Raw genomic sequence first — 14,157 nt, forward strand, 5'->3', positions numbered from 1 at the left:
AGTCTCCTTGTGTACGTGTCCTTCACTCTTTTACCTTCTTTCTCCCTCATTCTTATTACTATGTATTTGAAGGTATAGTAGGGTATTAAACTCATGTATGTATCACCCAACTTCCACAGGTCACAAGTGACCCATCCTGCTTCTGTTATACCCTCACCACTCTCTCATCCTTGGGTTATTTTGAATGATTTTGAAGTAAATCTGTGACAGTTATCTTTGTGGGTTGTAATGTACTTGTCTGACTACCCCCTCCATCTAGACACTGTGGCAACAGTGGGCCTTTTATTTTTTTATGATTCTTCTTTTTTTTTTTTTTTTTTTAACAAACCCTTGTTTTGAGGGCTGAGCACTGGGTCTTAATTCATCTCTGGGTTCCCTGGGCTGACACAGTGCTGAGTATGTAGCACATTTTCAGTAAGTATTTCTTAATAAAAATGAATCAATTAATTTATCACTGCTCATCTTGACCCAAAGTCCTAATTCTTTGGTCCATACATCTTGGCCTTCAGTAATATTAAAAACAGCATGTCTCTATGCCAGATGATTATTGTTTCAAGCATGTCCATTTCTACATCTTATGTCTGCAATGATAAATGTCAGAGCTTTGAGTCAGGAAACACACACAAGGGAACACTGTTTTCTGCTAGATAAAACAAGGTGTTCTTGGTTCCTCAGTGCCAAGACCGCTCCCTCCCCACAGTCACTGGCCTGAGGGTTTGACCTACCACTCTCTAGGGTTGCTTACCATTGAGGACAGAATTGCAAAGCGGGGCGTCTGGGGGGCTCAGTCCATTAAGCATCTGCTTTCAGCTCAGGTCATATGGGATGGAGCCCCACATTGGGCACTCTGCTCGGTGGGGAGTCTTCTCTCTCCCTCTCCCACTCCTTCTGCTTGTTCCCTCTCTCTCTTTCAAGTAAATAAATAAAGATCTTTTCTAAAAATTAAAAAAAAAAAAAGAACCGCAAAGCATGGTGCAGTTTCCCCAGTGTTTCTAGTATCGTGTATACCACAAACAGTTCCGAGGTTATACCAAACTTTGAGTGTAGTGCTTATTAAATGCCTCTGCTTAGAGAACAGACTCTAGAGCCAGATTGCCTGGGGCCCAATCCTGGTTCTATCACTGGCTACCCAGAGAGAACCTAGATACAGTGAGTTAATCTAATTTGTTTCCTTATTTGAAAAATGAGGATAATATGAGTACCTACTTCAGAGGGCTGTTGTAAAGATAAAATGAGCATATGCCATAAATCATTCAGTCCTGGACATCTATTTTTAACATTCCTGAAATGAGGGTGTGTCTTGTGTGTCATGCCTCTAGTTTTTTCCTCTAGTGGTACTTGAGGTAATGGTGTGTCTTATAGTTAATGAGTTTGCTTTTATTTATTTATTTATTTATTTCTTTTTAAATAAGTTCTGTGCCCAATACGGGGCTCAAACTCACAACCCTGAGACCAAGAGTCACGTGCTCTTCCAACTGGGCCAGCAAGATGCCCCCTTGGGCTTTTAGATTCAATAAAATACAGTAGAGATGGAGCACTCAGAGCAGGGCCTGACATGGTGAGCATTATGTGTTAGTTGCTATTGTTTAGTCCTAGGAACCAAAATATTTAAAACTGCTTAGGAAAAAAAGAGCTAAATGTAGGCTCCAAATAACTTTAATGTTCCGCTATGAGATGCCGTTTCAGAAATTTTCAAGTACTATCCAAGATTCCTCTTTTAATTCTCTCCCTCCACTGCCACCTGGTCTCTAAACTCTTCTGGTTCTACTTTTCAGATATCAGATTCATTCTTCTCTGTCCCCACTGCCGCAGGAGTCCAAACCTTCATCCTCTCTCACCTGACCCGTTGTAATCCTGGTCTCTGTTTCCCAAAGGAGACAAACATCTTCTATAATGGAAAAATTTGATCTCATTGCACTCTAACCCAAAACTCTATAGTTTTCCCCAAACCTGGAAGAATACATCTGCCCGCTTTTGCTGCCCTCGCTGGCCCTCCCTGACTTTTTTCAACTCCCTCTGTCTGCGAACCTCGCTCACTCCCATTCATCCTTCCTCATCTCCCGAAGTCTTAAAATATCTAAGTTCTCATCAAACATTGTATATAATCTTATTACAGTGTTTGTTTTAAACTGGGGTTTAAAGCTATATGCTCAAAAAGAGTCTTTAGGGGTTTTTTTAATTTCAATGATAGTCTTTTTATCAATGTGATATGAGCATCTCTGATTATCTGGCTGGCCATCTTCTGAAAGAAGTTCAGTGTCAATGCCAGGTTTGCATTTCGTTTACAGTTCACTGGTGCCACGTGTCACTACTTTCATTGTCTTGGCTCAGTGATTAGAAGGAGAGGCGGATGGTGTGAGGTAACGTGATAGGGACAAGTTTGAACCAAGTGAAAGTCCAGTGATGTCATGGCCCACTGTGTGAAAGAAGGTTTTACAGTTTCTCAAATGGAGAGCAGCAATGGGAAGAAGGAAATCAACTTGATCAGGGAGGGGCAGGGATTGCAAAAGAATTCATGAGGTGCTATATATTCCTGTAGTAAAGTGGCAAATGGTTTTCATCAAAACAGTATTATATTAGATTAATCAGATTAATTTGAATTACATTGGTTTGGACTTTTCATGCTTTGCTTGAAAAGAACGTATAGATTTACTTTGGTGTATAGGAACGTGAGAGCTAAAACCACAGAAAACTTAGAGCTGAGTGTATAATTCTACACTTTCAAGTCAAACATTAAAAAAAAATTAAGTCCCAACTGCAATGCAGTGTCCTGTATTGGATCCTGGAACAGAAAGAGGACGTTAATGGAAGAATTAGGGAAATCTGAATAAAATCTGTGGTTTAGTTAATCGTACTGCTCCAGGGTTAATTTCTGAGCTTTGGTAACTATGTCGTAATTGTGGAAGACGACAAGAGCAGGGGAGCTGGATGCAGGGCATATGGGGAACTCTCTGTGGTGCATTTACAACTTCTCTGCATGTCGAAGATTGTTTCAAAATAAAATATTTTTAAAAAATAAGCTAAGCCAATACTGAGGGTGAGATTTCTTATCCCCTTACCTGAATGCTCATTACTTAAGGTTGAAGAATTTGTAACTTTTATTTACTTATCTACATTTCCATAGATTCCTAAACCACAAGAGACTTTGTCAGATCTCTGCTGAATTGAAAGTGACTTGCCCCGTGCAGACGCTGCTAAGTGTGTGTTGCAAGAATTAATAAGAATAAAATCGGGGCGCCTGGGTGGCTCAGTGGGTTAAGTCTCTGCCTTCAGCTTGGGTCATGATCTCAGGGTCCTGGAATCAGGCCTCGAGTCGGGCTCTCTGCTTGGCGGTGAGCCTGCTTCCGCTTCTCTCTCTGCCTGCCTCTCTGCCTACTTGTGATCTCTCTCTGTCAAAATAAATAAATAAAATCTTAGAAAAAAAGAATAAAGTCACCAACTTCGCTGTGTGGAAGGTAAGCATTCTAATTTAATGCCTTATATAAGTCTACTCTCTTAATCTTCACCAAGACCAGTGCAGGAGGCAAAATTAATTTTCCAACATTACAAAAGATGTTAATATTTGTTCCACTTATGTAAAGGGGTATGTGAGATGTTAAAAATACTGTTTTCTCAACTTTTCTGTAGGTTTGAAAGTTAAAAAAAAAATTCGCCCCAACTTGCATGAGAGAGACGGGAGGCAGACCTTGCGTGAGTGACTTGCAGACCGCCCCCTCTTCCTCCTAGCAGAGCCCTTCCCCACCCGGGAGCCTGGGGTCCCACCCCTGCCCGTCTCCCTGCTTCTCTGCATCATCACTTAGGGTTGGAGCAAATTTCCATATCTTAAAAATGCTATTAGTTTTCTCTTGCTCTATAACAAAGCATCACAAACCGAGTGGCTTAAAACCACATAAGCATTGGCTCAACAGCTCTGTAGGTCAGAAGTCTGGCACGGAATGGCTGTACTTAGAATAAGGCAGAAACAAAGGTGGTGGCCAGGCTGAGTTCTGGGCTGGAAGCTCCGGGGGAAAATCAGCTTCCAAGCTTATTCTTGTCAGCAGAATCCATTCTTCTGCAGTTGAAGGACTGAGATCCCTTGTCTTCCTGGCTGGCTGTCAGCTGGGGGCCATTCAGAGCTCCCAGAGGCCAGTCTCAGGTCCTTCCTCCGAGGCCCCTGGAGGCAGCTCACTCTATGGTTGCTTGTGCTCTTTCAGGCCACTCAGAGCGGGTCTCTCTGATCTCCTCCTCTGTGTCCAATGGAGAAAACTCTTCTTCTAAAGGGCTTGTGTGAGTAAGTTAGGTCCTATCGCAAGATCAACTGATTAATAACCTTAATTACACCTGCAAAAATCTCTGTTGTGGTGTAACATACCATAATATCCTATCGAATGTGCAGGGGAAGGAATCACAGAAAGGTGAGGGTCACTGGGTCATTTGAGATCACCGCCGACCACACCTGATGAGTCATCACCACTGCCATCAATGCCACCACCCGGCACAAGCTGTCTTTTCTGCCGAGGGAGGAGACAGTCACTCCTCCCTCCATGCAACTGAGTCCTGGCACACAGCTAGGATTTGACAAACTCCGTCCGGTTAAGCACACCATGTGTTCAGCTGCTACGATGTGTAAACGCCATGTTGGAACTGAATTGAAGTACCTTGAGGACTTGCTGTAAATTTCTTGTAGTTTTGTGTTATCTTCGTACTTCTTTACCCTTGTTCCCATGTTCCATGACCGTACTCATTCCTACATTTATTCAGAAAATATTTATGGAGTTGTTACTGCACACCAAGCACAGCTCAGACATTTGTCAATATGTCTGCTCTAGGCTGTAAGCTTCCAGAACGCAGGTTTCAAGTGAAATTAAATATAAGAAAATGCCCTGTAGATGACATTATTATGCAAAACTTGGTCATGACTATTACTTTCTCTGTGAGCTGAACTGGGATAGAGATTGCAGAGTGTATACTGGATAATGGTGACATTTTCTGGAATGAGAATGCACAGTGGTTCTTTATTTTTTTTCTTTATTTTTATATGACCCTGTGTTGGGCCTTTTGGCCATTTCATATGGGTTGGACAGGAAAGAAAAAAGAATGTACAGTTAACTTTTTCACCATTAGAAAGATTCACTTTTTAATTTTTTTTTTTTTAAGATTTACTTATTTAGGGTGTCTGGGTGGCTCAGTGGGTTAAGCCTCTGCCTTCAGCTCAGGTCATGATCTCAGGGTCCTGGGATCAAGCCCCACATCGGGCTCTCTGCTCAGCGGGGAACCTGCTTCCTCCCCTCTCTCTGTCTGCCTCTCTGCATATTCTGTCAAATAAATAAATAAAATCTTCTTAAAAATAAGATTTACTTATTTATTTATTTATTTTGAGAGAGAGAAAGAGAGAGCAGGGAGAGGGGCAGAAGGAGAAGAAGAAAGAGAATCCCAAGCAGACTGCTTGCTGAGCGTGGAGCCCCACTCGGTGCTCAGTCCCACAGTGCAGGAGATCATGACCGGAGCTGGAAACAAGTCAGAGTCTCAACCAAAGGAGCCACCCAGGCGCCCGGTGTTTTGTTGTTTTTTTTTTTTTAATTATGTTTAAGTCCACAAATGTCCAATGGTAAAATAAACTACAGAATGTTTGATCATGGAAATTTATTCCCTAGTTATGACACATAATAGGCACTCGACGTCTGTTGAATAAATAAATAAATGAATAGCCAAACTAAAAAAATGATGAAAGCTGTATTATATGCATGTTATTAATAAAATAACATTTCATAAACATTATTGATGTAAATTTATTACTGTTTTCATTAGTATTATTAATACGGGCATTTCATGGTCTCCAGTGGACCAGAATAATTTATTACCTACATTAAGCACAAAATTAAGCTGGACTTTAAAGTCAGGTTGTTTTGTTTGCTTGTCGGATTTAGATGATGGGGGTGGGGAGGAAGTTATCTTATTTCCACAAGATAATAGGATCCTGGCTTGAAGTCTCCCCGTTTCCTTCCCCTCTCTCCCTCCTCCTTCTCATGCATTCATCAGCCAAATATTTATTGGACCTGCTGCCAGGCTTTGTGCGTGTTAGGAATAAAAGCCCACATAGGAGAGAGCTCACACTGCTAAGGAAACCAGGAGAGGGGAAATCAAAGCAGAGCTGCTGAGCAGTAAAACAGACTGAGAAGACATCTTACACTTGACCGCAGACACCTTCACTAGGACCTATGCCCCAAAGCAGATGGCAGTCATCACCCTGCACCCAGCCCCAGACAGTGAGAAGCTATCTCAGTAGATATTTCCTCCTCAATCACTTACAGTTTGCATAAAGAATAGCAAATACGAATGTGCATGTATTTCCAGCCTGTTTGGAAGGGGATAGTTGGAGTGTTTAATGCATGGACTTCTTTGAATAAGAACAGCTCTTTACTGAGAGTGAACTCAGGCTAATTACACTGCACAGAATACAAACAGGTGATTTCTGTGCCTGAAAGCTTTCCACAACCTCTCCTTATGACGGAGTTGCTGGCTGGCATTATGGCCACAAGCAAATTCATTCCGTCAGAGCTCACAATGTTCTGATCTCAGTGGGTCTCATGCGTAGTTATTTGTTGACTTAGTCTTGAGGACCGAGTAACTTGACTACAATACTACAATATGATGTTCTGCCTTTGAAGAGTGTTGAAAATGATCAGGTTATACCAAAAGACAAAAGCCATTGATTCTAGGAAAAAGCAACTCATTTTCAGGATGACTTGCCTGGGCCTTCCAGAGCTCTAGGGCTTCCGGCTCTGTAGAAACAGACAGTTACATGTGTAAGATGTACAAAGGACCCATGCAGTCACACAGGGTCCTGTGCTCAGAAAAGCCTTATACTTGGCTTAACACTCTGCTGTCACCATCATGAAATTCTTAGTAATTTTTCAATAAGGGCCCCCACATTAGATACCCTTTCTTTTTTTTTTTAAGACTTTATTTATTTATTTGATGGAGAGAGAGAGATCACAAGTAGGCAGAGAGGCAGGCTGAGAAAGAGGGGGAGGCAGGCACCCGCTGAGCAGAGAGCTCGATGTGGGGCTCGATCCCAGGACCCTGAGACCATGACCTGAGCCGAAGGCAGAGGCTTGATGCACTGAGCCACCCAGGCACCCCTGGATACTCTTTCTTATGCATAGGGCATAATGGGCACATCAAGGAGGGTCCCCTAATTTATTTAGGGGATGGGGAGGCGTTCAGAAAGAGAAAGGTGCAGGGGAGATCAGGAAATGCTGCTGAAAAGCTGCGAAAGAGACAGTTCAGGAACATGGTGCATTTCAAGCTAGGCAGTTGGGACTTCACCCTGGAGCTAATGATCTTCGAGCCAGAGATCCATGGCCAGATCTTCAAAAGATTCTCTCTGAGGCTGCTGTGCCAGCTAGCTTTGCAGAGTGCAGTCAAGTAAACAGTGACTGCCATTCTCTGAGTGAGGAGGAAAGCCCGCATTCTGCAAAGCAGTAGGGAGAGCTAAGAATGGATCCAGCAAATGTTCAGGGAGAAGAATCAGCAGGCCTCAGTGATTGTTGTTAAGGCTAAGGGAGAGCGCCAAATTCAGGGTGCCTCCCAGCTTCAGGGGCAGGCATGATAGCACATCGCGTAAGAGCAGACTGGGGAGGGGTGTGAGAGATAAATAATTCAAGATGAGATTTATTGTTAAGATGTCTGCTCTCATCACATTAATCTATAGATTCAAGGCAATCCTAATAAAAATCCCAGTGGGCTTTTTTTTTTTTTTGTAGAAATTGACAAGCTAAAAATGTGTAGAAATACAAAGGTTTTTTCAAAACACTTTTGGGGGGAAAAAAAAAAGTTAGAGGACTTGCACTACCGATTCCAAGACATACCATAAAGCTATGGTAATCAAGACATCTTCCAGAGTAAGAATCAGCAAACAGACCTTAGAAGAGAATAGAAGTACCACTAGTAAACCCTAATTTATGTAATCATCTGATTTCCAACAATGGCACCTAAGCAATCCAGTGAAGATAGGAAATTCTTTTCAACAAAAGGCGTTGGGGCAGCTGGATCTCCAGATGGGGAAAAATAAACTTTGAGTCCTACTCCACACCCTACAGAAAAATATGAATTCAAACTAGGTCATAGATCTAAACATCAACTTTAGACCATTAAGATGTTAAAAAGGCAACCCGGGAGAGTATCTTGTGACTTGGGGGATAGGTAGGGTCTTTTTGGGCCGCACACACAGAAAGAGCTGTAGTCATGTAAGTAGAACTGACGAGTTAGAGGTCATCAAAATTAGAAACTTCTGACCATCAGGAAACATGGTTAAAATGAATAAGCAAAACACAAGCTGGGAGAAGACGCTCGCCACATGTAGACCACAAAGGACTGGTGTCTCCTCTGCGTCAGGAGCAGCAGAGAACCAGCGTGCAACTGAGACGGACGTACAGACAGTCGGTCCTGGCAGGGAAAGAAGCGAGACCAGGAGGAGGTGACAGAACACGAGGTGGCAGTTGTGTGTGTGTGTGCGTGTGCATGCGCGCATGTGTGCACACATGTGCGCATGCACACGCGTGTGTGTTGTGTGCATGTGAGCTCGTGTGTGTGGACATGTGTGTGCATGTGGGCACGTGTGTGCGTGTGCTGTGTGCCCTGCAGTGGGAGTTAGGTGGCAGCAGGGAGGACAGCAGACTGTGCTCGGGGGCTAGGGACAGCTGAGCTCTCAGAGGTGCAGTGGTTTCAGGTGATGACAAGGCGCAGGGAGTGGCCACAGGAGCGGAGCCGCAACGCAAGAAGGGAAGCTTCTCGGAGTGGAGGACCTGGTGACCATAGAGGCAGGCACTGGATGTTGTCCATGTGGACACTCAAGCCATGCCGTCTTTGGCTGGAGAGAAATTTTCACTGAGGAAGGACCAGATGATGACATTTGCGTCACTCATCACATTTCATTCATTCATTCATTCATTCATTCATTCAGTAAGTAAGTAAGTACTGCTGATTAGTTTTCCCTGCAGCCAAGCAGCCAGCCACGGGTCTTTCCCTGGTGGGTCTTGTGGTCTCTGGGGACCTACCATCACGGGCACATGTCTCTCCTTTCTCTCCTCCGTTCCTAGGAGGGGCTGAAGGTGGTGGTCAGCTGGATGTCAGGAGCCTCAGGGGGAGGGGCTTCTCCCCAGTCACCCTCTTGGAGGTATCTGGGGCAGCAGCACGGGTCTCCCCAAAGGTGTCCTCACGGGAGGGTCCCGGTGGGAGGCAGAGGAAGGCTGACGTGAAGCTGGGCGGCTTGCCCTGGAAGATGGTTCCCAGGCTCCCCGAGGCTCCAGGACCAGAGGGAGGACACAGAGTCCTCTGGAAAGAACAGAGAGAGCAGAGCAGGGTGGGGGAAAGTGGGGATGACCAGGAAGTTTGCAGGGTAGGACGGGCTAGTCAAAGAAAAATGAGGGTCCCCAAGGGCCTCTTCAAACCCCTGGACACAGGACACAAGGCTCAGGCTCATACCCAGCTGGACCGCAAGGACTCTGCCTAGAGATCTCACCCCTGGTTTTACTAACACCTCTAAAGCCCTGCTTTGTAAGTTGGTGTAAACTACTTCACTTAGTGCACAGGTTCATCTGACTGCCATAGAGAGGGAACCAGGGGCACAGAGATGGTTCAGACAAAGAGGACATGGGTCATCCCCAGAGCTGACCACAGCAGGGTTCCGGGCAAGGCTTGCCACTCCAGCCACCTACACAGTGGCTTGCTCCCCAAAAATGCTGGCCGTGCAGGGTTGAGGTCAAGGTAGCGGTCAAGTATTAAGAGACTGGCATTCCTGACCTCTGAAGTTACTGGGAGCAGCGTGGGGCTTATGCTCACAGCTTCGGCAAGGTTTATCCGCAGTTTATGAATCAAGGATACGTTATTCACAGCAATGAACAGTATATGTTTATTGAATAAATAAATATCTGATTGGTATCCTTATTAAATGTAATATTTTTCAAGATAATTATGAGAATCCACTTATTAAACCAACATTTCCCGGCAACCTGCTTTGTTCCAGGCGCTGTGCGGGGTGTTGGCGACACAGGGAAGAGTGAGGTGTGATTCGTGGCCCCCACTGGCTCACAGCCCAGTCGTGGAGACACCTTGATGGGTCACCAAGACCAAGGACCACAGCCTCACACACTGCAAGCCGTGCAGAAGGATGGGAGAAATCAGGAGGTGTAGAAATCCAAACAAGTACCTGGAAGGGTGTCACAGGCAGGTCATGCTTGAGTGGACTTGTTTGTTTTTAGGCGACCTATTTTAAGTACATGGTATTTGCAGGTGCTTTCCTTTTTTTAGTAGCTTTATTGAAATGTAATTCACATTCCATATGCTTTCAGTATGTTCATAGATCGTGCTGTCATCACTTCAACTGGTTTACCTTTTTGCGACCCCGGAAAGAAACCCTACATCCATGAAGAGTCACATTCCATTTTTCCCCAACCCTTCCCTCTCCACCCCTCCCATCCCCTCCCCTCTCCCAACTCTAGGCAACTACTCATCTACTTTCTGCCTCCGTGACTGGACTATTCTAGATATTTTATATAAAGGAATCTTATAATACACGGTCTTTTGTGACGAGCCCGTCACCTAGCCCTTCACCTAGCACCATGTTTGCAAGGATCGTCCACGGCAAAGGCTGCGTCAACACCCCATTCCTTGTCATTGCCGAGTAATAGTCCCCCATATGGACATATCACGGGTTCTTTACCTCTTCACTGGCTGATGAACATTTGGGTGGTTTCCAGTCTTTGGCTATTGTGAATAATACTATTATTAACACATGAGTCCAAGTTTTCGTGTGGACATTGTTTTCATTTCTTTGGTATGTACCTAGGAGTGGAATTGCTGAGCCATCTGGTCACTGGATAACATTTAAGGAATTGCCGAATAGTTTTCCAAAATGGCTGCACCATTTTATATTCCTGCCAGCCGTGTATGAGGGTTCCAACAAGCCCATGTCTTTGTGAACACTTGCCTTGCCTTCCCTTCCCTTCCGTCCCCTTCCCCTTCCTTCCTTTTTTTAAAATAATAGCCATTTTAGTATGTATGAAATGTGTTTTTTTAAGTTTCTTTAAAGACGGATGATATTGAGTACATTTTCATATGCTTACTGGCCTTCTATATATCATCTTTGGAGACCGTCTATTCAGATCCATTGTCCGTTTTTAACTGACTTGTCTTTCTATTATTGAGTTCATCAGAGTTCTTTATAAATTCTAGATACAAGTTCCTCATCGGGCATACGATTTGCAAATATTTTCTGCCCTTCTGTGGGTTGTCTTTCCATTTTCTAACGCAGTCTTTTTGAAGCACAGAAGTTATTTATTTTTTTAAGACTTTATTTATTTATTTGACAGACAGAGATCACAAGTAGGCAGAGAGGCAGGCAAAGAGAGGAGGAAGCAGGCTCCCTGCTGAGCCGAGAGCCCGATGCGGGGCTCCATCCCAGGACCCTGGGATCATGACCTGAGCTGAAGGCAGAGGCTTAACTCACTGAGCCACCCAGGTGCCCCAGAAGTCATTTATTTTTTATTTTTGTTTTTATTTATTCAATTTCATTTTCTTTTGCTATTTGTGATCTTGGTGTTGTACCTAAGAAAGTTTTCCTTAGCCCAAGATCGCAAAGACCGACTGCTCTGCTTTCTTCTAAGGACTTTATAGCTTCCACTCGTTCACTGAGGTCTGTGATCCATTATGACTTAATCTTTGTAGATGGTGTTGGGCGTTCTCTTTTGATTGTTTTCCTTTTCTCAGAGAATTACAGAAGTTCTCTGGTGAGGACAGAGCTGGGAGAAGAGAAATTGAACATAGGAGGGGAGAGGAGAGTTTGGGAATAGTTGTCTGGAAGAGTGGGAGATAAAATGGAACAGGGAAACAAAGGACATTACTGGACTGTATCAAAGGCGCGATGTAGGGTCCCGGTCATGAGTGCCGAGGGAAACTGGAGGGGAGTGTGGAGTCAAGAAATCTGTACAAACAAGCCTACTTATATTAGCCTTTATCTTCCTAGTTAGTTCTTCTTTACCTCCTACACCTAGTCCAAACCTCTTTGTCTGGTCAATTCACAAATTGATTATTCTATACCTAAGAGAATAAAAGCTTCCTGCTCTGCTCTGGCCTTCTGGTCTTCGTTGTCTTGTGAAGGCTCCCATGTAAACATTTAATAAAATTTCTGTGCTTTTCTCCCATTAATCTGTTTTAAGCCCTTCTGATTCTTGGGTCCAGCCGGAGATTGAACCAGGCTGGAGGAGAATTTTCCTCCCTACACTTTCACTTGACGGGAATCACCAGCGGCGCATCTCAGCCCGACACATTCTCTGTTTCCTTCAAGACCATCAGTGTGGTCCTGTGTTTCCTCCGACTGCACAGAGCTGCGTGACGCAGGCCAGTGCAGGCCGACAGGTGGATTTTCCCAGGGCTGGATTTTTCTTGCCATCAAGGAAAGCAAAGCAAATAAGGGTCAAGAGAGCTGAAAGGGTGGGCAAAATGGTAGATACAGTATGGATCGTAAAGTTTAAGGAGGAAAGTGAGGGCATGGCAGGGTGATGGACAATGATGAGACTGATGGATGTTGGTCCCAGGGGGATGCACAGGGAGGGTACTAGGCAAATAAGGGGGTGTTTTGGGGGGGGAAATAATCCACCCCTGGTAACTGAGCTAGCCATCTGTGTTGGTTAACTGCCTTTATCCAAAGAAAAAAAGAAAACTTCATATTTCTATGACAAGCAGTAACAGGAAGGTTTCGTCCTTGATGTTTACATTTCAAAGAGGTTGCTCCTGGAGCCTTAAGGAAGACCTCTCTGGGTTGTAATATTGGCCAGAGGCTTCTGTGGTTTTAAAAAAGATTTATAGACATGTCAAAAGCATACAGGTAGGGTTTACAAACATACTTTTCTCCAGCAAATGCTCTACTAAAAGGAAAGGAAGGCAGGGAAGATCTCGTTCTTTTTGGGCAATAGGGGAAGATCAGTCCCTTTATTTTTGGATGTGGCAGTAGTCAGAGAGCAGACTCAGGGTACTGAGACCAGTGAGGGGTCCCAGTCAGTGGTAATATTGAAGGCTAAGACCCCAGGAGTAAAAGGCAGATGGACACCATCACTGAAGGAGAACGGTTCAAAGAAGTAAGAGACCAGGGTATGGCCGGAATCATTTCAGTATATGGTGCCATCACCAAGTGTTAAGAGAAAAGATGTGTGGGGAACTAAACCTTTTGAGCTTTGGGGGTCTGTGGAGCACCATACTAAGCGGAAGCAGATGGTATGTCTAAGCTGTGCTGTCCAATATGGTGGCCACCCTCCATGTGTGACTAGTCAAATTTAAATTAATACAAACTAAATAAAATGTAAAATTCCACTCCTTAGGGTCACTAGCCACAAGTGCCCAATAGACACAAGGCCAGTGGCTGCCACATAGGGAAGGCAGCACAGTTAGAAAATGGTTCCTTTCCACTGGATGCAGCGGAGTTCCACTGGACGAGACAGCAGAGATTCAAATCTGGGGAGAGGTGTTAAGGGGTTGGAGGAAGAAGAACCTGAAAGCAGCAAGAAGGAGCAAGGAGGGTATTTCCCACTGGAGACCGAGTGCTAGTAGGTGTGGGGGTGAAAAGCAGCCTCCACTTGAGAGAGAGCTGTGAGGAAAATGGCGGCCTCAGGGAAAGCCAGGTTGAGGTCAGCACAAAAAGGTTAAGGAGAGTGAAAGAAGTTGGAACGCCAGGCATTTGCCGCTGAGGATTGTGCGTTGCAGAGGGCACAGGTACAGGGGCTGAGGGCTTGAACAGCGATAGGAAGATGGACAGAAGAAGGAGTGAGATGGGAATGGTGACCGGGGGACTGCTATGGTTTCCGGTGGTGACTGAGTGAACAGGGATAGAGGTATATTGGCTCAAGGCCCAGAGTGGGGCCAGGCTGCAAGCGGAGGTGGGGAACAGGACCTCTCTCTTCACTTCCACTTCCGGCAGGCCTGTGAAGGGAGATTTTCTTTTTATTTAAATATAATTTCAAAATGACAGAAAAGTAACGAGAATAGCACAAGGAATTTCCATAGATCTAGACATATGGGGAGACCATATGTAAAAAGTGAGAGATACATATATCTATATATGTAATATACACATTATTATTATTATTTTGAACAGTTCAAGAGTAATTTGAAGACATTATGTCT

Source organism: Lontra canadensis, unplaced genomic scaffold, assembly GCF_010015895.1.
Source record: "Lontra canadensis isolate GAN:19392208 unplaced genomic scaffold, GSC_riverotter_1.0 scaffold32, whole genome shotgun sequence".
In the NCBI taxonomy this organism is placed as follows: domain Eukaryota; kingdom Metazoa; phylum Chordata; class Mammalia; order Carnivora; family Mustelidae; genus Lontra; species Lontra canadensis.